Source organism: Pelodiscus sinensis, chromosome 12 (genome assembly GCF_049634645.1).
Source record: "Pelodiscus sinensis isolate JC-2024 chromosome 12, ASM4963464v1, whole genome shotgun sequence".
In the NCBI taxonomy this organism is placed as follows: domain Eukaryota; kingdom Metazoa; phylum Chordata; order Testudines; family Trionychidae; genus Pelodiscus; species Pelodiscus sinensis.
In genome coordinates, this window is record NC_134722.1 from 38,816,921 (window position 1) to 38,840,152 (window position 23,232).

The following is a 23,232-nucleotide window of genomic DNA, read 5'->3' on the forward strand; positions in this document are numbered from 1 at the left end:
ACTAGGGTGGTAGTGTAGACATACCCTAACAGACATATTTAAAAACTCAGTAGAACAGTATACAGACTAGAACTCAGAACAGTAACATATGATAGGAAGTAAAGAATTCTGTATGCAGCTGATACAACAGAGATGAAGAATGTAATTACAACAGAGATGAAGAAGGGAATTTGGTCATGGTACAATAGTAAACAGCCTTATTCTTGTAAAGAATGCAATATTGCAGTATCTCTACTGACCATATTTTTCCAGGATTTTAGCTACTTAAATTGTCTAAAAGTATGGCAGTATCCAAGTACTACCAGAGTTCAGGGTTGATTCAGAATAAAACATTCCATCTATTAATTCATTCTGCAGCACCTAGTTATCTTTTGTATGTTACCTGACCAATTACTGGGTTGGCCTAAATTTTCAGTTAGTTTGAGTTCTGACTGGGATCACAGCACAGAGTGATGCATAGCTGCAAGATGTTTAGAAGCATTTCAGTTGCTTATATACATTTCCATTTGTATCCATTCAGTCCAGTCTTCACTCTCAGAATGAACAAAACATGATGTTAAGAAGCCCACTAAATGTTTTGATTATTTCATGACATGACCTAATCACATGCAATGACGAGTTAGGATTTAATAAAGGCAGCACAGGAAATAAAAGGAAATAAGATTATACTAATTCAAGTACTAAATAACAAATGGGCTGGCTGTCTTAATTCAGGCAATTTGAATTATTAATGAATTGTTTGCTTATTCTATTGGAAATATTTCCTCAGCTGTTTGGATCAGGAAATGGAGGCCTCAGTTTCCAAAAGCTTAGCTGTAAGTGAATGGAGACAGCTGTTCTTTTCCACAGCCTGATGTTTTGCATTTAAACAATGAAAGTCATGACCTGCTTGTCTTTAAAAAGAGATGGGCAACAGAGAAAAAAGCAGGAAGACTCGGGGAGGCAGGGGCAATCAGCAAGACAAATTTTGCTCCAGATTCTCACTAAGGATGTAAGCGAGTAGTTGACTATCGGGGATAGCGTTGCAAGTTGGGGGCATCGTAACTTGAGCCCGCATTTATGACAGGTGCTGTATGTCGTCATAAATATGAGGCCATAGATGTAAGTCAGGGGATTTCGGCCCATTCTGCACTTATGGAAAATGTCGTAAGTGTGGAGGGGTCGTAAATCGGGCTGTCATAAAGTGGGGGCCTCCTGTATCTTTCGCACTATCACAGTCTGATGGGGTAGACTAGTATTGTTGCTGCTTGGATTTTAGTTGTGCAGCTTCCACACGAGGGAATTTGGTGCTGGGTGAAGAAAGAAATTCAGAATTCTTGGGTGGGACATAATATTTCTTAGCCATCACAGAGCTTGATGCTGGAGTTTGCCACACCATCTTTGCTGGTTGCATTATTGCTGGATTTATTGGCAATGGCATTTTTAATGGTATTACTGAGTGCAGTTAGTCTGTTAGCTCATGCTGATTTTCCACAGCCTCATGGAAAGGAATCTTTAATTCTGCAGCTACACACTTAAAAAGGTCATGTGAAGTGTTGTCTGAAGTCACTGAAGCTGGGGCCAGAGACCCTCCTTCCACTGGAGGGAGGTTATTCGGTTCAGGAGGGGGAATATTGCACTCTGCGTCATTTCTGGCCATGCTGGTGTTTATGATAATATTGCCATTTATATCAGTATTGGCAGTAGGGGTAAGGCTCAGGTGGAGGTACCCAGGGATTGCCATAATATGAAGGCATATTCCCAATCTGGAAGAGTAAATACTCTGAGCTGTGTAAGGAGAATTCTCTGGTGAAAAAATCCATAGAGAAGTCGTCATCAGATTTGGATGAAATTTTTTTCCTGAGAGAGTGATTTCTGTGATGTGAACATAGCAGAGAGCACTTATCTTGTAAAAATAGTGAGTTAAAAGTAGATGAGACTAATAAGTCTCTGTGTTGAGTGTAATGCCCAAAAGGTGGGAGGCACAGAGGCTGAGTTGCTGAACCATGCCTCGGTGCCGAAGGCAGTTGTGCCGCATCGAGTGCTTCTGTGGTGTCCTGTTAACGTGATCGGCACCATGCTCTCATGCTGCATCAGCAAGATTGTATCATTGCTGGATGGTGCTGCAGCTAATGAGACAGGCATTGTGAAGTCTGTCACCTCAGAGTGCGATTTAGTGCATGCACGCTGTTTGTCTCTATCAGGGGCTCCAAAGACGCTAGCGGTGTCATACATGCTGCGGTGCGGTGCTGGCACTGCTCTCAGCACTGGCTGTGAGGGAGATGGCTGCTTCAATGCCGTAGCCCCTTGAGGTGCAGAGGAGGCTTGCCTTTTTTTTTGCAGGCTTTATAGATCCCCGCTGCTCGAGTTCCTCAGGGTGCTGACCCAGACCAAAATCTGGTCTAAGCAAGTTTTCCAATAAAAAAAATTAAAGCCAGAGGTCTTTGTCTTTCTGTGCCCATGATTTTAGCTTTGCACAATGCGGGCATTTCTGAGTGTTATGCTGCTCTCTGAAGATATTGGGATAGACTCTTTACGTGAGGTGCAGTGCTTAACCCGGGTGAGCCAGGCATATCTGTAGAAACAGTCAGAGACTGCAGGAAGGAATTAACTGGGAGAAAAAAAACCACACCCTTATGTTAATCTAGATTTTTTTTAACTAATGAAGTAATTGACTAATTAAGTGTTTAAACTCACTAACTAATTAATTACTATGATTAATTTTACTGGTTTTAAGTAGTATAGCTATCTAGACACAAAGAAGCTAGGGAGTACTGCTGAGTCCATCTGTAGCCAGAGGTAGTAGAGAAGGCACTAAGGAGTGGGGGCTCGCACATACTCGATGCCTGCAGCCTACCAGCGCATGGCTGCGGATGTGCACATGCACGGCCCCAGGGACACTGCTACAAAATCTCCACTCTCAGGCTCGGTGGCAGCACACTGACCTAATGTGGAGCACCCACCCACCCACCCACCCATCCACAGAGTTAAATACATTTTATTTAAATAAACTTAAGTAAATAGATTTAAATTTTATTCAAAGAAAATAAAAATAAACTATTAAATGAATTTTACTGAAAATACCAGTTCACTTATTCAGTATGAACAACCTCCAACTGTTGTGGTTGATTTCTGAACTAGCTTTACATTTATACAACTAAACATACTCCATTCAACTTGTAATTTATAACCAGATGTTGTGGAAGTTCACCAGAATGTTCCATTAATATAACTCAGTTGCAGAATGGACCATTTAAAAGATGGTAAGAGATTAAAGAGACAAAGTAACCTTTAACTCATTCAGGTTCTAATTTCCTGCAGGTTATCATGTCAGAAAACCTGCACATAAGAGAGGCAAACATGCAGAAGCAGGTATTTACTTCAATTTTCAGGCTACGTCTAAACTGGAAGCTTCTTTTGAAATAAGGTTTTCTAGAAGAGATCTTTCAGAAAAGCTTACTTAGAAAGAGAGAGTCCACACAGCAAAAGTGCAATTAAATAGTGATGTGCTATTTTGAAAGATAACGTCCACACTGATTGGACTCTATCTCGCATTTAAGGCCACCTGAAACCAGTTTAGGCAAGCATTAGGTCAGCAGTTGCTTCTGGGTGCTGTTGCCTAAGGCTATCTGAGACACCCGCTTAAAGACAGCCGTTTGAGTTTCTGCTGCTTGCTTGCCTGCCCCTCCATTCTTTTGACTTTTTGTCGAAGGAACGCAACAGCAGTGTGGATTCTGGATAAATGGCCATTATTCCGGAAAAACGCTGCAGTGTAGACATACCCTCACTCTCCGTTACAGCAGCAAAGAGGCTACTTTGTGCCATAAGCCAAAGAGGCTTATGTACATTCATATTACATATTCAATTGGGATGACAAGATCCTTACATTGGAGGAAATCCTCACAAAACAAAGCAGCATAATGTGGGAAGGCTGGTAGGGAAAAACAAACAGGCTTTAGTGCAGCTTGCTCAAAGAAAGCCAACTACTTTTGTCCAATGTATTGGGAAAAGGAAAGCTTGTGCATGACGCTAGAGCAAGCCAAAAAGAGATTCATACTAATGCCAATTTATAAGAACATTTGCATAGTGTTTGAAAACTGTTTTCTTAACGGTGTACATTTCACCTACATTCTTAATACTAAAACTAAGAACACTTAGTATTCTGTAGATTGTATCAGCAGTACACTTGATTTTATTCTGAAAGCAAGTGCAATTATTAAACTTACCTAATGGCTTGTTAAATTTCAGAAATCTAAATACATTTTGGATTTAAAGAGATACAACAAACATTTTATTTACTAAATCCATTGTATGAATTATGATGCACTACATAAGGAAGTGTTCAACAATTTCTCTCTCTCTCTCTCTCTATACATGTATATATAAAAAAAAATGTCCTGTGGGACAACAGAGTGATGACATCATGTCATCTGCATCCTCATTTGTCACCTGTCTCTGCCTCTGTCCTCAGCCACATGGCCTCTTCCCTTCCTGTTGCTATGGGGGCAGGGAAGGTGGGATCTGTGTGGCCTCCTCCCTACTATGTGCCCCCTCTCCCTCCCATCTTTGCCAGTGAGTAGGATAGGGATGGGAGTGCAGGATCTGAGCAGGCGGTGAAGTACAGCAGTGAGTGAGGATGCAGAGTCTGTCGAGAAGGGAGGGGGCTGGTGGTAGGGTGTGGGGCCAAGTGGGAGGGTGCAGGAGCAGGCTGGTGGTATGGTGTAGTGGCCAGAGAGGGAAGGGGGTTGGTGAGCGTAGTAGGTGGGGGGGAGGGGTTCGCATACGTAGCAGCCATGGGGGAGGTTGGTGAGAGTAGCCAACAGGGGGCACAGCCCCCTAGTAAACCAGTAACATATTAAAAACAAGAAGAAGGAAGAGTCTGTTGTAAAAAAAAAAAATACTTAAATCACCTTTTTGATTTAACAGAATATGGATAGATTATTCTACCTGAAAACTCAATGAGGGCTTATAGCTCATGAATTACTCACAATTTTAGTTGTTCATGTTTTCCATAACCAGTGAACAAGACTCTTACAATATGCTGCATATGAAATCATTCAGAAGTAAAGGCAAATCATTTACTTTAATGAACCTCCAGGTTTGTACACAATCCAAATTGTTACTTGTACTTGGCAAATTCCTATAGAGTACTACACCATCTGTCAATATTTGGAAGCAACTGAGACTTCCTGAAATTATTACATCATCATGTACTTTATAGCTGCATACAAGCCAGTCTGACAGTCACCATCTGAATAATGTAAATCTACTGTACATTTGAAAGAGTTTGTGCATCGGTCTGTCTGTGTACCTGTGCATCTGTGAGTCCATTTGTTCAAGAATACATCTTAAGCAGTAAGAGCTAGGACTACAAACTTTGGTATGTAGCTTCCTCTTATTATGACAAAGTACAGGTTTGATTGTTCCAGGACAATGGGATGTGCCTAGAATTCAATTGTTTCTCATAAAATAGAAAAGGAGGGTTATTGTAGGAGGGGTAGAATGACCAAAGGAGGGCAGCAAGAGGCCAGAGATGGGGACAAGGACAGCTATAAGTCCAATGGGCCAGCAGAGAACAGGGGTGGAGACAGTAACAGCCGTCTACTGTATATTTCAGAGAGTTTGTCTGTGCCCCTTCTCCAGCTGTGCCCGCTGCAGCTTCAGTAGCCATGGTCAGGGTCTTCTCACTGACCCCAAGCTGCTGCGGTGAGAGAGGGCTGAGGCTGATCTCTCTCTCTGGGTCAGCCTGCATAGTGAACCCTTCATCCCTAGACCAATGATTTAAATGAAGAAAGACAAAACTTTGAGCCGAGGACCCAAGCAACACGGAGTAAATCTTCTAGTGAGCATATAACACAAGAAAGATAAGACAACGGGTACTTTCTAACTTGTTCAGAAGCAGCCACTCATAAAGCCTATACAAGCCTTCAAAGAAAATTATTCAACTTTTTTTGTAGACAAGAATAAGATAATCTCTACTGCTGTTTCCTAAGCCTGCAGTTATCAGTGAAAGGGCTTGATCATTCTTTAAATGAGGGTTTTTACCAGGTGCACCTTTCATAAAACATTAACTTTATATTAGGGGCAGACTGTGCCCCAAAAGATCCAAGTAAAGAGGGATATTTTCTACAGGCAAATTCCACATTGACCATACAAGCTAATGGGATATGCTGCCACAGAGAAAACTATCCTCCTTCCACAATTCTTGCAAAGGAGGTACAGGAATCACTGTTGAGAATTTGGGCACCTGTACTTTCAGCAGTGTGATTTCCCAAGTGTATCAGTTTTTATAGTGTGGCCTGGTTCTCTGTCTATAAAAACTACTAGAGGAACTAGTCTGATAGCATCTGTTCAGGGTTTGCTTATGAAGGATGCTAAGAAATGGCTGGAACACTGCTACAGCTATAGAGCAAAAGACAGAAAAAGATGTGTTGACACGTTACAAGTGGGAGGAGGCCTGTGATCTGGATACAGTTGCCAGATATTTTCACAAAAAATCCCAAACATGGAAGGGGAAAAAAATTGGTTGAGGGGGAAAAAAGCCCACAGACAAAACTTGTCAAGAAAAAAAAAGTCACTGTGCCTTTAAATCCATGAGCTCTGTTCTCCCCCCGCCAGAGGAAGAATGTCCCCACTGGCCTTCCGTCCAAAAAAAACAGAATTTTTTTTGTTTTTTTAAACCAGACAGGGGCCACAAATTATCGGACTGTACAGGCAAAAACCAGAAACCTGGCAACCCTACTTGTGGAAGTCTCTAAAGTTGAGGGATGTTTGGATAAGCTTTTCAGTTCTTAGCTCTCTCTAATGTATCAAACAAGAAGTTTGAATCTGAATATGAACTTTCCTGATGTTTGGGGTAACAGAGAGTACTTTGGTTTCAATCCTTCTGATCAAAGGTTTCTATTCTGTTCCGATTTTTATTGCATGCTTCCCCTCTTCTCCATGAGACCACATAGGACTGTTAAAGTCACACAAACCAGAAGCTGCAGGCAATGGTCAATGTTATAAATATTCTGAGTAAATACTATAAATCTTAAAGTTCCATAAAGATGGAGAGGAAAACATAGTCTGGAAGACAGACTTTAAAAGTCTGAACAAATAGCAAATATGCATTCATGTTTGCGGGAGGAGAACCGAGCAGAGAATTTCTTGATCTCTTCTTTACTAATAAATTACTGCTTCTAACACAGGTTTCTTTTATAAACCCTCTCAGAGACCAGCCAACAAGCCCTTTCTTTATTTATTCCCCTCTCTACAGTATGCTTTCCCTCTTGAGCTGACACCAAACAGAGGAGTTCAGGAGAATGAGAATTTTTCTTTCCTTTTCTTGCTCAAAAGCAGCGCGAACGTGCTCCAAATTTTAAAGTTTAAAAACAAAGAACTGCCCCCACTTCCAATATTGAAAAAAATTGGGTCTTTTCCATTCCCTAAGCAGTTCTAAAATACCAAATGGGGAAATGGAAAAAGAGACATGTTTTCACTCATCTTAAGGATATTAATATCAAGCTCTTCAATACTGCCTTCCTGTCTACCAGGGGCTCTACCTATTCCTGTAGCAACAGAACATACAGTGCCGTGTGCAGCACTACCACACAGATTTTTCACTGTATTTCTTAAGGTGCCTGCTTTCTCTTTAGTGTGTACATTTTGCCCACAATGAGAGTTGCATGCATGCAGTTCCCAATTATACAAGTCTCTTGTGAAGGTCAGGGCACCCTCAACTCCCATCAGTTTTACTCAGCACCATGCAGGATTACGTCTTAGGGTACATCTAGACTTCAGAGCTTTTCCGGGATGCTGGAGGTATCCCGGAAAAGCTCTGCTGCATCCAAGGAACGTGTCCGCTTTTCCGAAAAAAAGTTGGAAAAGTGGACACGTCCCCGTAAACTCGTTTTACAAGGAAAAAGGGATATTATAAAAGAGGATTTTTTTTTTCAATTCTTGGCCCCGTGTAGACAGGCCAAATTTTGGAAAAGCCTTTTTTCAGAAGTAAATCGGGAAAAGAAACACAATTTTCATACTGCAAATTCTTTTTCCGATGTATCTTTGTAGTCCAGACATAGCCTTGTAGTGAAAGGAAAATAGATCTTTATCAAATTAAAAATGCTTTAATCACAAGATAATTTTAAAAAACAAATATTTACATAAATATGCTGTTTTCTCCAGTTTGGTAATTATTATAAACATATCAAAGCTTTGTAAGTGTTATTCTAAATTTTCCAGTGGAAGTTAGAAAAGAGGAGACTAAGGGGGGATATAGAGGTCTATAAAATTGTGACTGCTGTGGAGAAAGTAGATAAGGAAAAAGTATTTACTTGCTTCCATAAAAACTACGGGATACTAAATGAAATTAATAGGTAGCAGATTTAAAACAAACAAAAGGAAGTATTTCTTCACACAACACAATCAATCTGTGGAACTCCTTGACAGAAGATGTTGTGAAGACAGGGTTGAAAAAAGAGCTAGATAAATTCATGGAGGCTATTAGCTATTAGAAAGGACAGGTAAGAATACTTCCTGTAGCCTCTGTTTGTCAGAAGCTGGGAATGGGTAACAGGGGAGGGATCACGTGATAATTGCTTTTTCTGCTCATTCCCTCTGGTGCACCTGGCACTGGTCATTGTTGGAAGACACTAGATGGACCATTGGTCTGACACAATATGGCTGTCCTTTTGTTCTTAGGAATGTGAAAGACATTCAAATAAACTTTGCAAAACATGAAATGTTAAAATATTTGAATGTTTAAGTGAATCTTCAGGGCAGACTGGACATCTGGACATTTTTTAATAATGGGCTGATCCTGTGAACACACATATCTACTTCAACAGGGCTATTGAGATGCTTAAGTAATTGAAAGGTCAAAATATTAAAATAACCTACCTGATTGGAAGAGAACAATGAAGGGGTCTGTGACGGGGGGATTCACCCCCGCACTTACCGAGGCGGGGTGCACAGCCCCGGACCCCGCACGGAAGAGCAGCAGGCGCCGGGGATCCGGCGTGAGCCAGCCGAACACCCCGCAGAAGCGGGGAAAACCAAAATGGCGGGCGCGCATGCGCCCAATAGGCAGGAGGCTAGCGGGGGGGCTTTAGGACCCAGCGAGCCAGCGGCGGCCCCAGGAAGGGCGGGGGAGCAGGGAACGCCGAGCGGGGAGTTTAAAAGGAGGGAGGAAGAGACAGCAAGGGGGGAGGCGAGCGGAGAGCAGGAGAGATTCTGCTCTCAGCCTCCTCCGCAGGACGGACCAGAGGACCAGCCGGCTACCCAGCCCAGAGACGGCCCGGAGGGGCGACAGCTGACGGGGGCAACTGAGGCGGCCCGGAGAAGGCGGACGGGAAGCCCTGCACGAGGAACCGTGACGGACCAGCCAGCGGACTGGAGTAGCAGCACGACGGACCTGGCGTATGGAGGAGCTGCCGGGGGAGGCGGCAGGAACGTGAGCCTGAGACGCCCAGGCGTGGACCGTGGGGACGGGGTCCAGAAGCCTGGAGCAGGGATAAGTCCGGGTAGCGAACCCTGAAGGGTGAGGGACCCCCGGGGCCCCTGCAGGTGACCCGGTTACACTGGTGGAGAATGTGGGCATCCCCATGGGGGGGGGGGGGCGAGTGGTAGCGTACCGGGGCACCTATTGCGGACGCCCCAGGTACAGGTCAATAGAGAGATTAGCTTTAAAAAAAAAAAAAAAAAAAAAAAAAAGGAAGAAAAGAAAGAGAGAGAGAAGAGAGAGAAAGTATACCGGGGGAGACTCTGTATGTATAGACACAGGGAGAAGAGGGAAAAGGTGAGAGCGAGAACAGTCCCTAGCGCAGAGATGGACGCCGGTAAGCTGCTAGAGTGGCTGGCGGATAGCCAGCGCCAGCAGCAGCAGCAGCAAACCCAGCTCCTCCAGCAAATGGCGGAGCAACAAAAGGAGCAACAAAGGCTGGTGAGGGACTTAATGGAACACCAGCAGAGCCAGATGGACAGGTGGGGGTCGCAGGGGGTAGCGGCATCCGGAGGCCCGGCAGGGATGGCGGGGGAAAACGCAGCCGTGGGCCCGGCCTTGGCCCTGCCCCTGAGACTGGTGAAAATGTCGGCAAGCGATGATCCTGAAGCCTTCCTCATCACGTTTGAGAGGGTAGCTACAGCCGCCAGGTGGCCCGAGGAGAACTGGGCCACTCTGTTAGCTCCCTACCTTACGGGGGCCGCGCAAGGGGCCTACCGGGGGCTGTCGGCGCGGGATGCGCTACACTACCATAAAGTTAAGGAAGCCATTCTGGATCAGGCGGGGATCACCCCAGAGACCCATCGGCAGAGGTTCCGGACGGAGAAGTACCGGGTGGGAGAAAGACCCAGAGCGGTAGTGCAAAGACTTAAAGACGCTGCGGTACGGTGGTTAGAGCCGGAGCGGAAGTCTGCCATGCAGGTGGTCAAGATGGTTGTCCTGGACCAGTTTTTACAGATCCTGCCCCCAGATAGCCGCCTCTGGGTCCGCCGACACCAGCCTACTACGCTAGGGGAGGCGACATCCATCTTGGAGAACTACATGGCTGCAGCCAGTGGAGAAGAAAGACCGGGGCGGAGTCCAGAAAGACCCGGGGGGCGAGGCGAACCAGGAAGAGCACGCACAGCCCGGACAAGAGGACCTGGAGTCGCGCCCCCGATACCATGGAGGAGGTGGGGGGAAGGCAAGGCCCCAAGCCCTCCAAGCACGCCCAAAGCCTCAGGGCCCCGCGAAGGTGAGGGGGCCTCCCCGAGAGCCTCAGAGACCGCAGCCAAAGGAGCCTGCTTTGAATGCGGCCAGGAGGGGCACTTCAGGAGGGACTGCCCCTTTATGGACTGCTCCTATGGGAGAGCGTCAGGGGTGGACCAGCGGGCGCGGTGCCGGGATGACAGTAAGATCACCACTCAGGTAGGCATCGCGGGCCAGGTGGTGTGGGCCCTAGTGGACACGGGGTGTAATCAGACACTAGTCCGGAGAGAACTAGTTCCCCGAGAAGGGGCCCCGGGCCCCACCGTGGCGTTGCAGTGCATCCACGGGGACGTGAGGCACTACCCGACGCAGGCGGTCCAAATCACCGCGGGAGGAAGACAGCAAACCTGCCGAGTGGCGGTGGCCCCCAGGTTGGCCTACCCCGTGGTGTTGGGGCGGGACTGGCCCGGACTACCCCGACTGATTCAAGACTGGGGGAGGGCCCTTCCGAGTGGGTCGGGAGGTAGACGGCCACGTCACGAGGAGGAGGTACCCGCACGGGAGGCCCAGGCCGGAGACGTGACGAATGGCAGAAACGGACGGGAGGTTCCAGAGGCCGACGCGGATTTCGTAAGGGACCAGAGGGAGGACGAATCCTTGAGGCATGCCTGGGACCAAGCGGGAACCGAAGAGGACTCCGAAGTACAGGGGGCCCAAGGACCTCGGTTCGAGGTAAGAGGGGAGCGCTTGTACCGGGTAGTCTCCCAGCCCGGGCAAAAGGAAGGGGTACAGCAACTCCTGGTTCCGGCCCGCAGGCGTTGGCAGGTACTGGAGGCGGCCCACGCCAACCCCTGGGCAGGCCATTTAGGGACAGAAAAGACTCTGCAACGCATACTGCAGAGATTTTACTGGCCAGGGTCCATAAAGAAGTTAGAGACTTTTGCAGCTCCTGCCCGGAGTGCCAACGTGTGGCAGGGAAGAACGTGGCCCGAGCTCCCCTCGTGCCCTTGCCGGTGGTAGACGTACCCTTTAGCAGGGTCGCGCTGGATCTGGTGGGGCCCCTGGAACGATCACGGCGGGGTAACTGCCATATCTTAGTATTAATAGACTATGCCACCCGGTACCCGGAAGCAGTCCCGCTACGCAACACCAAGGCCCAGACCCTGGCAGGGGAGCTGGTTAAGGTGTTCGCCAGGGTAGGCTTACCCCAGGAGATACTAACAGACCAGGGGGCGAACCTGACAGGCTGGGTCATGATGGAGCTCTGCCGCCTGTTAAAAGTGAAGCGGCTCCACACCTCCGTATATCACCCACAAACGGATGGGTTGGTAGAGCGTTTTAATAGGACGCTAAAGACTATGCTCAGGAAGTTCGTAGAGCTAGACCCAAGGGACTGGGACCAGTTCCTCCCGGCACTCCTGTTCGCGGTGCGGGAAGTACCCCAGGCCTCCACCGGGTTCTCCCCGTTTGAGCTGCTTTATGGGAAGCAGCCCCGGGGGATCCTGGACCTAATCAAGGAGGAGTGGGAGGAGCAGCCCACGAGGGTACGAGGGACGGTACCGTATATTATGGAACTGCGTGAGAGGATGAAGGTGGTGGGTGAACTCGCTCAGCAGAACCTCCGCAAAGCCCAGACAAAGCAGGCACGCTATTACAACCAAGGGGCCAGGGCCTGGACCTTTACGCCAGGGGATCGAGTCCTATTGCTGCTGCCATCGGCGGAGTCCAAACTGCTAGCGAAGTGGTAAGGCCCCTACGAGGTAGTGTGGCAAGTGGGACCCGTAGACTACGAGATCAAACTCCCAGACTGGCGGAAAGGTACACAAATCTACCACGTGAACTTGTTGAAGGAGTGGAAGGAGCGAGAAGGCCTCATGGTCAGCCTACAAAGGTCAGAGCCGGAGCTGGGACCTTGGGGCGGTGACATTGAAGACACCGAGAAAGAGGCGGCGCTAGGCATGGAGCTGACGGCAGCCCAAAAAGCCGAGATGAGGAACCTGCTGCAAGAGTTCGCGGGGGTGTTATCGGCCCAGCCAGGTAGGACGACGGTCGGGTACCACCACATCCAAACACCACCCGGCCAGAAGGTGCGAGAACCCCTTCGGCCGTTACCACGCAAGATGTGGGGGCCGGTCCAAGAGGAAATAGACAAGATGCTAAAGATGGGGGTCATACAGGAGTCTAGAAGTGGCTGGCGGAGTCCCATAGTCCTCGTCCCCAAACGGGATGGGACCTTACGGTTTTGTATCGACTTTAGAAAGGTCAACGCCATTTCCCGCATGGACGCCTACCCGATGCCCCGAGTAGAAGAGTTGCTAGAGAGGCTGGGGCGGGCACAGTTCCTGTCAACATTGGACCTGACGAAGGGATACTGGCAAATCCCTCTGACACCAGCGTCGCAGGCAAAAACGGCCTTTGCCACCCCATCCGGGATATATCACTTGCTCACGATGCCCTTCGGGTTAAACGGGGCAGCGGCCACCTTCCAGAGGGTAATGGACAGGGTGCTGAGAGACCACCGGGCATACGCCGCTGCCTATATCGATGATATCATCATATACAGTGCATCCTGGAAAGAACACCTAGCGCACGTCCGGACCGTTCTGCAAGCACTAGAGGGAGCTCGGTTGACGGCCAACCCTAGCAAGTGCGCGTTTGGCCAGTCAGAAGTGATGTACCTGGGGTATGTAGTAGAAAGGGGGTGCCTGAAGCCCCAGGTAACCAAGGTAGAGGCGGTACAAAAGTTCCAGGCCCCGGCTACGAAAAAACAAGTGAGGCAATTCCTGGGCCTAGCAGGGTACTACAGACAATTTATACCGCAGTTCGCCACGGTAGCAGGCCCGCTGACGGACTTAACGAGGAAGGGCAGCCCGGAAAGGGTGAAATGGACACCACGGTGTGAGGAGGCCTTTCAACAGCTAAAGCAGAGGCTTACAACAGCACCGGTGTTGGCTCAACCAGACTTTACGAAGCCCTTTACGGTTCAGACGGACGCGTCCGATACGGGGATTGGGGCAATATTAGCCCAGGAACAGGGGGGGAGTGATAGGCCCATCGTCTACCTGAGCCGCAAATTGGTGCCAAGTGAGCGGCGTTACTCCACAATAGAGAAGGAGGCCTTGGCCATCAGGTGGGCGGTAGAATCACTGAGATACTACCTATTAGGAAACCGGTTTAGGCTAGTGACAGACCATGCACCGCTAACATGGATGCATAATATGAAGGAGGCTAACCCCCGGATAATGAGGTGGTATTTGTTCCTACAGCAATACTCGTTTAAGATAGAACACCGGGCAGGGCGAGAACATACCAACGCGGACTTTTTATCAAGGGCAGCCGAGAGAGAGGAAACAAGGGAGGAGGTGAAAGAAACCCCGGGGGAGGGGTGTGACGGGGGGACTCACCCCCGCACTTACCGAGGCGGGGTGCACAGCCCCGGACCCCGCACGGAAGAGCAGCAGGCGCTGGGGATCTGGCGTGAGCCAGCCGAACAACCCGCAGAAGCGGGGAAAACCAAAATGGCGGGCGCGCATGCGCCCAATAGGCAGGAGGCTAGCGGGGGGGCTTTAGGACCCAGCGAGCCAGCGGTGGCCCCAGGAAGGGCGGGGGAGCAGGGAACGCCGAGCGGGGAGTTTAAAAGGAGGGAGGAAGAGACAGCAAGGGGGGAGGCGAGCGGAGAGCAGGAGAGATTCTGCTCTCAGCCTCCTCCGCAGGACGGACCAGAGGACCAGCCGGCTACCCAGCCCAGAGACGGCCCGGAGGGGCGACAGCTGACGGGGGCAACTGAGGCGGCCCGGAGAAGGCGGACGGGAAGCCCTGCACGAGGAACCGTGACGGACCAGCCAGCGGACTGGAGTAGCGGCACGACGGACCTGGCATATGGAGGAGCTGCCGGGGGAGGCGGCAGGAACGTGAGGCTGAGACGCCCAGGCGTGGACCGTGGGGATGGGGTCCAAAAGCCGGGAGCAGGGACAAGTCCGGGTAGCGAACCCTGAAGGGTGAGGGACCCCCGGGGCCCCTGCAGGTGACCCGGTTACAGGGTCCCTAAACTTTCAGGTATTAGTTTAAGTTCTCTACTAATGCAGCATTTATTAAGTCTTGTGTATTGAAGACCAAATCTAAACCACAATACATTGTATTTTCAAAAATCCACTAAGAGAACGTCGGTGAACACTAGAATAGAGCTGTTTTGTGTAAACCCACAACACTAAGTATAAAGTTTTCAGAAAAAATATTTTGTGCTTTAATTGCAGGCTACAAAAATTAAGCTGTTTTCCAGCACACACACTGATTTCTAATTTTAAGCAGTTATTTGTTAATCATTATGCCACAACCTTTTCCCCTCAGTGGGGTACAGCATCAGATTTGTAAGAGTTGTACCCTGTGGCTAAGTAAGGGAAAAAGCCAGGCTGTTAGTTTAATAGTTTGGTCAGATGTTATTTTTGATAAAAAATAAGATTGGGTCTGTGAAGTACAATTCACTGCTATGCCATTTCTTCTATCACCGGAGAAGCCAGGGATAAGAGTGTTGGGGAATAAGACAGGGTTCCTGGCTAAGTGGCAGGACAAAGGGGTTCAGAGCTACATGGAGCTGACTGCTGTGGTCAACTGGATTTTTAGTGGCCCGTTCAAGCGGGGCTGACTGGAGTCACCAGCTTCCCTTTTCGATTGGGCTTTCGGTTGAAAAAGATGTGCCTGGCATCCCCAAGGATGGATATCACAGTTAATTGCCCTTTTCTGTTCATTTCTCCTGAAGCATCTTAGCAATGGCACTGTCAGAAGAGAGGATATTGGGCTAGATGGACCATTGGTCTCACCCAGTGTGTCCATTCTTATTTTCTTACGCACTCGACACCTTGCACAATCAGTCCTAAAGAGTCCTTTGCAATCTCTAATAATACATAAATTAAATTATAGTAATATGGAAAATGGGATTAGAGAGATCCTATTTGACAAAATGAAAGTTATGAAATGAAAGTGTAGAGAAAACAGTTCCTCCACTTTACCATGTCCCATACTATGAAAAGGTACAATGTTTTAGAGAGAAGAGATAGAAAATCTGAAAATTTCTGGTTGCAGATTTTTTAACTGTTCTAAGTGCCCCCTATACCTTCTATTCAAAATTAAACAAATTTTGGTTTCTAATTTTTCCAAGATTGAAAAATTTAGTAAATGTTTTCCACATAAAAATTATTTTAAAATGTGTTTGAAAGGACAACTGTTGTCCGTTCCCCCAAAGAAGACTGGTAAAAAGCCTAAAATGGTAGTAGTTCCTTGAGCAAAGAATTTAAAATGGGAAGCTCCTATACGTATAAAGCAAGAGGTTTTGAACTGCTAATAGTACATCAAACAAGAGGTATGTTCCTAACAATAAGAGTAATAGAGAAGGTGACTATATTCTGAAAATTTTAAAAATATCTCACCAAGATGGGAAGAGAAAGTTGTGAGCAGAGCAGTCTATAGTCCCTTCTTAGTGTGCTCAATCTTTGAAAAAAAATTAGTATTTTGCATTCTGAGTGTAATTTTGAATGGTAAGCAGTTCTTGCTCTCCTGAAAGTATTTTTGATAAAAATAATATAGAGCTAAATCCTGCAGCTGTTCCTTCATGGATCACAATTAATGAGTCTGGTGTGAATAAAAACCTAAGGGCTGCAAGATTTGGTCTGTTTTTCTTAAACACATTTTCTTTCTTTCTTAATCTGTACATCTGCATTTGCTTCATTATCTGTACCCACTACACGACTGAGATGTAACTAGATAGAGTGATTTTAGGGTTATTTCATGAACTGCTTCTACTTCAGATGCCCTAGAACAGGGGTGGGGAACCTCAGGCCCGGGGGCTAGATGTGGCCCCTGATTTGCCTGGATCTGGCCCCCGAGGCTCATGGTCCCCCCAGCATTGGGGAGCCCACGCTGGTGCTCCAGCCTCCTGCTGCCCCACCACAGGGCTGGAGCACCCAAAATCTACTGAGATGGACCTCTGTAGGCTTTGGTGTGTAAGAGGAATATGGAGAGTGTGTTTCCCCTTCTCAGTCACATCACTGAGGGTGTGGCTTCCCCCATCCTCACTGCTGTGTGGCTCCCAACTGATCTTTCTGTGGGTCAGCAGATTTGACCCAAAAATGATTCCCCACTCCTGCCCTAGAACAATAATTGCATTGTGAGAAAATTTACCATTCTACTTCCTTTAATTTTTTACGTGGCTGTTAAAATGCACAACAAATATGTGACTAATTTTAAACTTCTGGCTAGAAACTGAAAGGTATTGGATAGTCTCACAGATCACGTATTAATGGGCTGAAGTGGAAATCCGAGATAAAAAAACCTGACATGATAGTCAGTGTTATCCCCAATAAAAGAAGGCCTTTTAAGAAAGCAGCTTAAGGCCTAACATGATAGTCCATCCTGAATCCTGTTTTTCCTGACTCTCAACATTATGTATAAAGTAACTTGAAGAAGAAGAAGAAGAATCCTTGCAGGCCTACTTTTTTAGAAGACTATTCGGATGTAGAAGCTCTATACACCAACATCCCACATGAAGACGGATCACAAGTAATTAGAAACACTATCCCAGAGGACACCACTGCCAATCTGATAACAGACCTATGTAACTTTGTTCTCACCCACAATTATTTCCAGTTTGAGAACAACTTATACCTCCAGATCAGCAGCACAGGTAGGGGTACACACATGGCCCCACAGTATGCTAATATCTTTATGGCTGACCTAGAACAACATTTCCTCAACTCCCGTCCTCTTTTACCCCTTCTCTACTTATGCTACATCGATGACATCTTTATGATCTGGATGCATGGCCAAGAAACACTGGAGACATTTCACAGAGATTTTAACAACCTACACCCCACTATCAATCTCAGCCTGGACCATTCTACACGAGAGATCCATTTCCTGGACACCACAGTACAAATCAGCAATGGAAAATTAGACACCACTCTCTACAGAAAACCCACTGACTCATACAGTTACCTACATGCTTCCAGCTCCCATCCAGAACACACCATACGATCCATCGTCTATAGCCAAGCCCTTCGATACAACCGCATCTCTTCTAATCCCACTGACAGAGACCAGAAACTTCAGGATCTCTACCAAGCATTTATAAACCTCAACTACCCATGCGGAGAAATAAAAAAGCAAATTGAAAGAGCCAGACGAATACCTAGAAACCAACTACTTCAAGACAGACCCAAGAAAACCAACAATAGAACACCACTTGTCATCACCTCCAGCCCCCAACTTAAACCTGTCCAACCCATTATCAATAAACTACAGCCTATACTGGAACAGGATACTAAACTCCGAGAGGCTCTGGGAGACAGACCCATAGTCTCCTATAGACAACCACCTAACCTCAAGATGATTCTTACCAACAACTACAGGACATACCACACTAATACCAACCCTGGTACCTTCCCTTGCAACAAACCCCGTTGCCAGCTTTGTCCACATATTCACTCTGCTGATACCATTATTGGACCTAACCAAGTGAGTTATAAGATCAAGAACACATCTTCCTGCACATCCAGAAATATAATTTATGCAATCATGTGCCAAAAGTGTCCATCTGCTATGTACATTGGACAAACGTCTCAGACATTTCGCCAAAGGATCAATGCCCACAAAACAGATATCAGACAGGATCACAAAGAAAAAACAGTTTCTTGCCATTTCAACCAGAAAGGACATTGTCTCAACGACTTGATTACTTGCATCCTGCTTAAAAGGCCTTTTAAGACTTCACTTGAAAGAGAATCCTCTGAACTGTCATTCATGCTTAAATTCGACACTTTACACTCCAGTTTGAATAAAGACGCTAATTACCTTACCCATTAGCTCACAGACATTTACCTCCCCCAACTCCCTTCTGTTCTGAAATTTGATTTGTCCTTTTCATATGTGTTCATTTTTTATTATTGTATCCTTTGGTATATATGGTTGTGACAATTTTCTTCCATTATTTGATCTGAGGAAGTGGGTCTGGCCCACGAAAGCTATTAAACCATCTTGTTAGTCTTTAAAGTGCTACATAGTCCTGTTTTTTTTTTCCGTCAAGACATTGATAAAATGATCAATTCCTTTTTGGGAGTTCTGAGACCATTTATAGAGGATGCTATTTATTGGTATGATATAGCTGGATCTTTTAATAGTATCTTGATAAATGTGTAGTAAAGGCTGAATCCTCTTCCATAAAGATTGAGGAGACTGTTGTAACTGTTTTCATTGCAATCAAGACAGTTGGCAGTTGCAGCAATACCACTTTATAAATAAGCTTGTGTAGCTATAGATGTTACTTATGGTCATAAAATTATATAGCTCATTTAAAAAACTAGCCAGAATGTTTCAGTGACCTGTGGAGGTGAGTGCCAAAAGTTAACTCTGTTCTGCACAAAAGAGTGTTTCATTTGAATGTTTCAAAATTATTGCAGTGTTAGTTTAATATAAGTAAAATAAGGGGTAGCAGTGAACATCACAAATCTGAAAACTGAAATTTTTCGGTTTTCAAAGATTTAAAATGAAAATTTCAACTTGAAACAAAGTTTACAAACAAAAATCTCAAAATAAAACATTCTCCAGTGAAAATGTTACATAGGAACCAGTTTCAAATTTGACTAGTTTTAGAGACCAGAAGCATCAAAAAGCTAAATGGGGATTAGACAATAAGTCTTAGTCCCACTCAAATGACAAAACTGATCACCAGTTTTGGTGATGGTTTTGGCCATGGTATATTAGCAACAACCTTCGGCATCCATCCACTTTTCTGTGGGACACAGAGATATTGTTCATCTCTGAGAGTACACTACAGACTCAACTTCCTGTGTTTTCAGAGCCAATGTTGATGAACTTCAGTCCTATTTACATTCCTCCTCTTAATCCACTCTTCCATATACATTAACAGGTTTTATACAGTGCTATTTTTCTGTGCTTCTAAACTTTTGTTTATAGACAACAAAATGACAAATAACAAAAACTAAAAAATACTACTTGAAATATAAGAGTCATCCGTGGCTATACATTAATTCCATTCTAACTGGCAAAACACTTACCTCTCTGTAAAAACAGATAGGCTATGTCTACACTGGCGGGTTCTTGCACCCGAAATATGCAAATGAGGATAAGCGTGGAATATCACTGAGCCTCATTTGCATATCTAATGAGCCGCTATTTTTGCAGAAGAGGCTCTTGCACCAAAAGGAGCTGTCTACACTGCCCCTTCTTGCACAAGAAAAACCCTCTTGCGCAATGCCGCTATGCTGATTATTTTCAGGAATAATGGCATTGCGCAAGAGGGTTTTTCTTGAGCAAGAAGGGGCAGTGTAGATGCCCCTTCTGGCATAAGAGCCTCTTCCACAAAATGGCGGCTCATTAGATATGCAAATGAGGATCAGAGATAGTCCATGCTTAGCCTCATTCGCATATTTCTGGCACAAGAACCCGCCAGTGTAGACATAGCCATAATGTTTACTTTCTCCCACCCTTTGGAAACTCTAAAGGGAAGCAATTGTCTTTTACCATGGAAGTATTGCGCCTAGAGAAATGAAGCTCTGTTCTCTGTGGGAACTTCTGGGTACCACTATAATAATGCAAATACAAGCAGTCCCCGGGTTACGTACAAGATAGGGACTGTAGGTTTGTTCTTAAGTTGAATTTGTATGTAAGTCAGAACTGGTACATATTGTAGGGGAAACTCTAGCCAAACATTTCTCCAGAGCTCAGTTTTATTCTCCCACGCCTCACTTCCCTCAGTCCTTTATTCTCAAGCTGAGGTGTCTGCTGAGAAAAGCCGCTCTGCGTCTCCCTGGTCTGCCGGCAGGGGGGCACTAGCTTCGCGTCTCCCTGGTCTGCTGGGGGGAAGCAGCTAGTGCAGGGTTGCCTCATCCCGTTTGTAAGTAGGGATCCGATGTAAGTCGGATCCATGTAACCCGGGGACTGCCTGTAATTAATCAGTGTGCCATTTCACACAACTGAGCAAAATGTCAGATGGACAGGGAATATGGAAATTAATATATAGTACATGTGCAGAATGTATGCTAAAATATGTTCTTAGCTATTTATTGTTTTGGTTTGTTTACTTAAGACTAAGGAAAGAGTACACTTCTAGTATCTTTATGATAAAGAAATTCCATGTCATTCATGAACTGACAGATTGTTTCCAAGGTTGGGTAATCAAACTTTAAGTCACTGTTATAAAAGCAACAGTAACATACCTGGAAAAGAATGTGCAGGGTTTGATCTTTCGGTCTGAAGTTTTCATTCAAATCTTGTTGTTGCTGTATAAGTCTGAAAATGTCTTTACCTAAAATAGATTTATATTATGTAAGATCATTTACGAAAATCGGTAAGGCAGTTGCATCAATTACTCATACATACTATAGAAATGTATTTTAGTGTTAGACTACTATATTGTTCCGATATTTAGTATGCAAGATAGCCTATACATGTTAATGTACACATATGAAAACTGTGCAACTAAAACTGTCTGGTATCTAAATACAATTATGGTAACTACAAAACAATGAGGTACCTAAATTACACAAACATTTAAAATACACAAATCCATCCACCCAATTCTTCAAAATAGCTTTCTAATACTTAATACATCTTTCAATGTAAATGGGATATAATGATTTTTTCATGAGCCATAATCAAGTGACCAGGGGAGCGGAGCAGACAGGGGGCTGCAGTCAGTGGAGTTTAAGAGGGAATTTGACAGAGGGAGGCCTACGATGGTCAGGAAGACCCGCAACACCTGTGCCAGCAATGCTTCTGTCTCCTCCACCTGTGCCTGGAGCCAGACAGACCACCTGAGCATGGATGCCTCTACCCAGATCCTGGTGTGGTTTTGCAGGGACTGTGACTTGCAATTCCCACTTACTGATATCCAGGCTGGGAGGACCATCCAATGTGAAAGGTGCCTGCTGATAGAATCTTTCAGGCAGCAGGTGGGAGAACTACAGGAGGAGGTGGCTAGGTTAAGGAACATCCAAATCCATGAGCAATTCCTGGACAGTGTTCATGTACAGACGGCTGAGGTAGCTGTCCCAGAACACAGGACAACTGACACACTACTGGTGGAGGAGGAGATGGCTCAGGGTGGACACTGGCAGCTGGTTACTTCTGGCAGCAGGCAGTGCTCCACCCCTGCTCCGAACCCTCCCACCATGGTACTGGGAAACCGTTATGCTCTTCTTGATACAGGAGATAAGGAATCACCCCCTACAACAGAGGAGGAGAAGCTTCGTACTCCCAAGGCTGGAGGTCTGCTGCTACCACTGCGAAGAGGAAACATAGGGTAGTGGAGATCAGAGACTCTTCTGAGGGGGATGGTGACGCCCATCTGTCGCCCTGACGCATCATCTCAGGAGGCATGCTGCCTGCTGGGGGCCCGTATCTGAGATATTACAGAGACATTGTCGAGGATTATCCGGCCCTCTGACTGCTACCCCATGCTACTTATCCATGTGGGCACTAATGATACTGTGAGGTGTGACACTGAACAGATCAAGAGTGACCACAAGGTTCTGGGAGTACGGGTGAAGGAGTTTGGAGCACAGGTGGTATTCTCTTCGATCCTTCCTGTCAAAGGTAGGAGCCCAGGCAGAGACAGGTGCATCCCTGAAGGTGAATGCCTGGCTGCGAAGATGGTGTTGCCAGGAGGGCTTTGGCTTCGACTACTATGGGATACTATTCCAGGAAGGACTGCTAAGCAGGGATGGCGTTCACCTTTCGAGGAAGGGGAAGACCATATTTGGATACATACTGGCTAAGCTAGTGAGGAGGACTTTAAACTAGGTTCAACAGGGACAGGTGACCAAAGCAAGAACATGGAGACCTGGGAGATGGGTGGGAAATGGGAGGGAATGTGGGCTATAATAGCAGAGAGGAAGGAGGGATAAGGCAGAACTGGGAGGCAAGATGAAATCAGTATCTTAGATGCCTATATACAAATGCAAGAAGTATGGGTAATAAGCAGGAAGAACTGGAAGTGCTAATAAATAAATACAACTATGACACACACAGCACTTTTAATGAGCAATGACATTGCAGGAACTTAACTACTAAGATCCATATCAATAGAAGACCATTATATTGACTACAGTACTTGGGTGGAAATCAGATTAATATTTCATTTTATTAATATCAGCAGAACTGACTTAAATGGGGCCTGTGTGTTGTGTTGTCTTGCCTTAATCTTTGTATTCATGCCTGTCAGTGTGAAAGAAGCTATTTGCATATATTTGTATATATAAATGCATGCATATGCAATCATACTTAGGTGGAGGCTCTCAACATGTGCTGTGAGGTATCACTGTGGCCCCTGCGGCTTCCAATGTTGAGCAGCCCTGCGCTCAAGGCACAGCATGCACTATGCTATGCCTAATACATTAACAGTTATAGAACAGAAGAAATTATTGCCTAAGTAACAAGACTTCTGATGTTTTCCAGGTTCTGTAGTGGGATGTTTGCCAGATAACAACAAACTTTGTATATTCTAGATGAAATTGTTCCACACCGCTCCTGGAACTTTTCAAAACAATGTGTGTATATTCTACACATGTAGCTAA

At 46.0% G+C, this 23,232-nt stretch overlaps 1 protein-coding gene across 2 annotated transcripts in view; it reads right to left on the reverse strand.

Moving 5' to 3' along the window:
* SMPD3 (sphingomyelin phosphodiesterase 3) overlaps positions 1 to 23,232 on the reverse strand; it is a 230,240-nt gene that overhangs the window by 116,240 nt on the left and 90,768 nt on the right. For both annotated transcript variants that reach the window (XM_006117574.3, XM_006117573.2), the window contains one exon: positions 20,875 to 20,963. The gene's annotated coding sequence lies outside the window, so the exon portion shown is untranslated. The remainder of the gene's footprint in view (positions 1 to 20,874; positions 20,964 to 23,232) is intronic.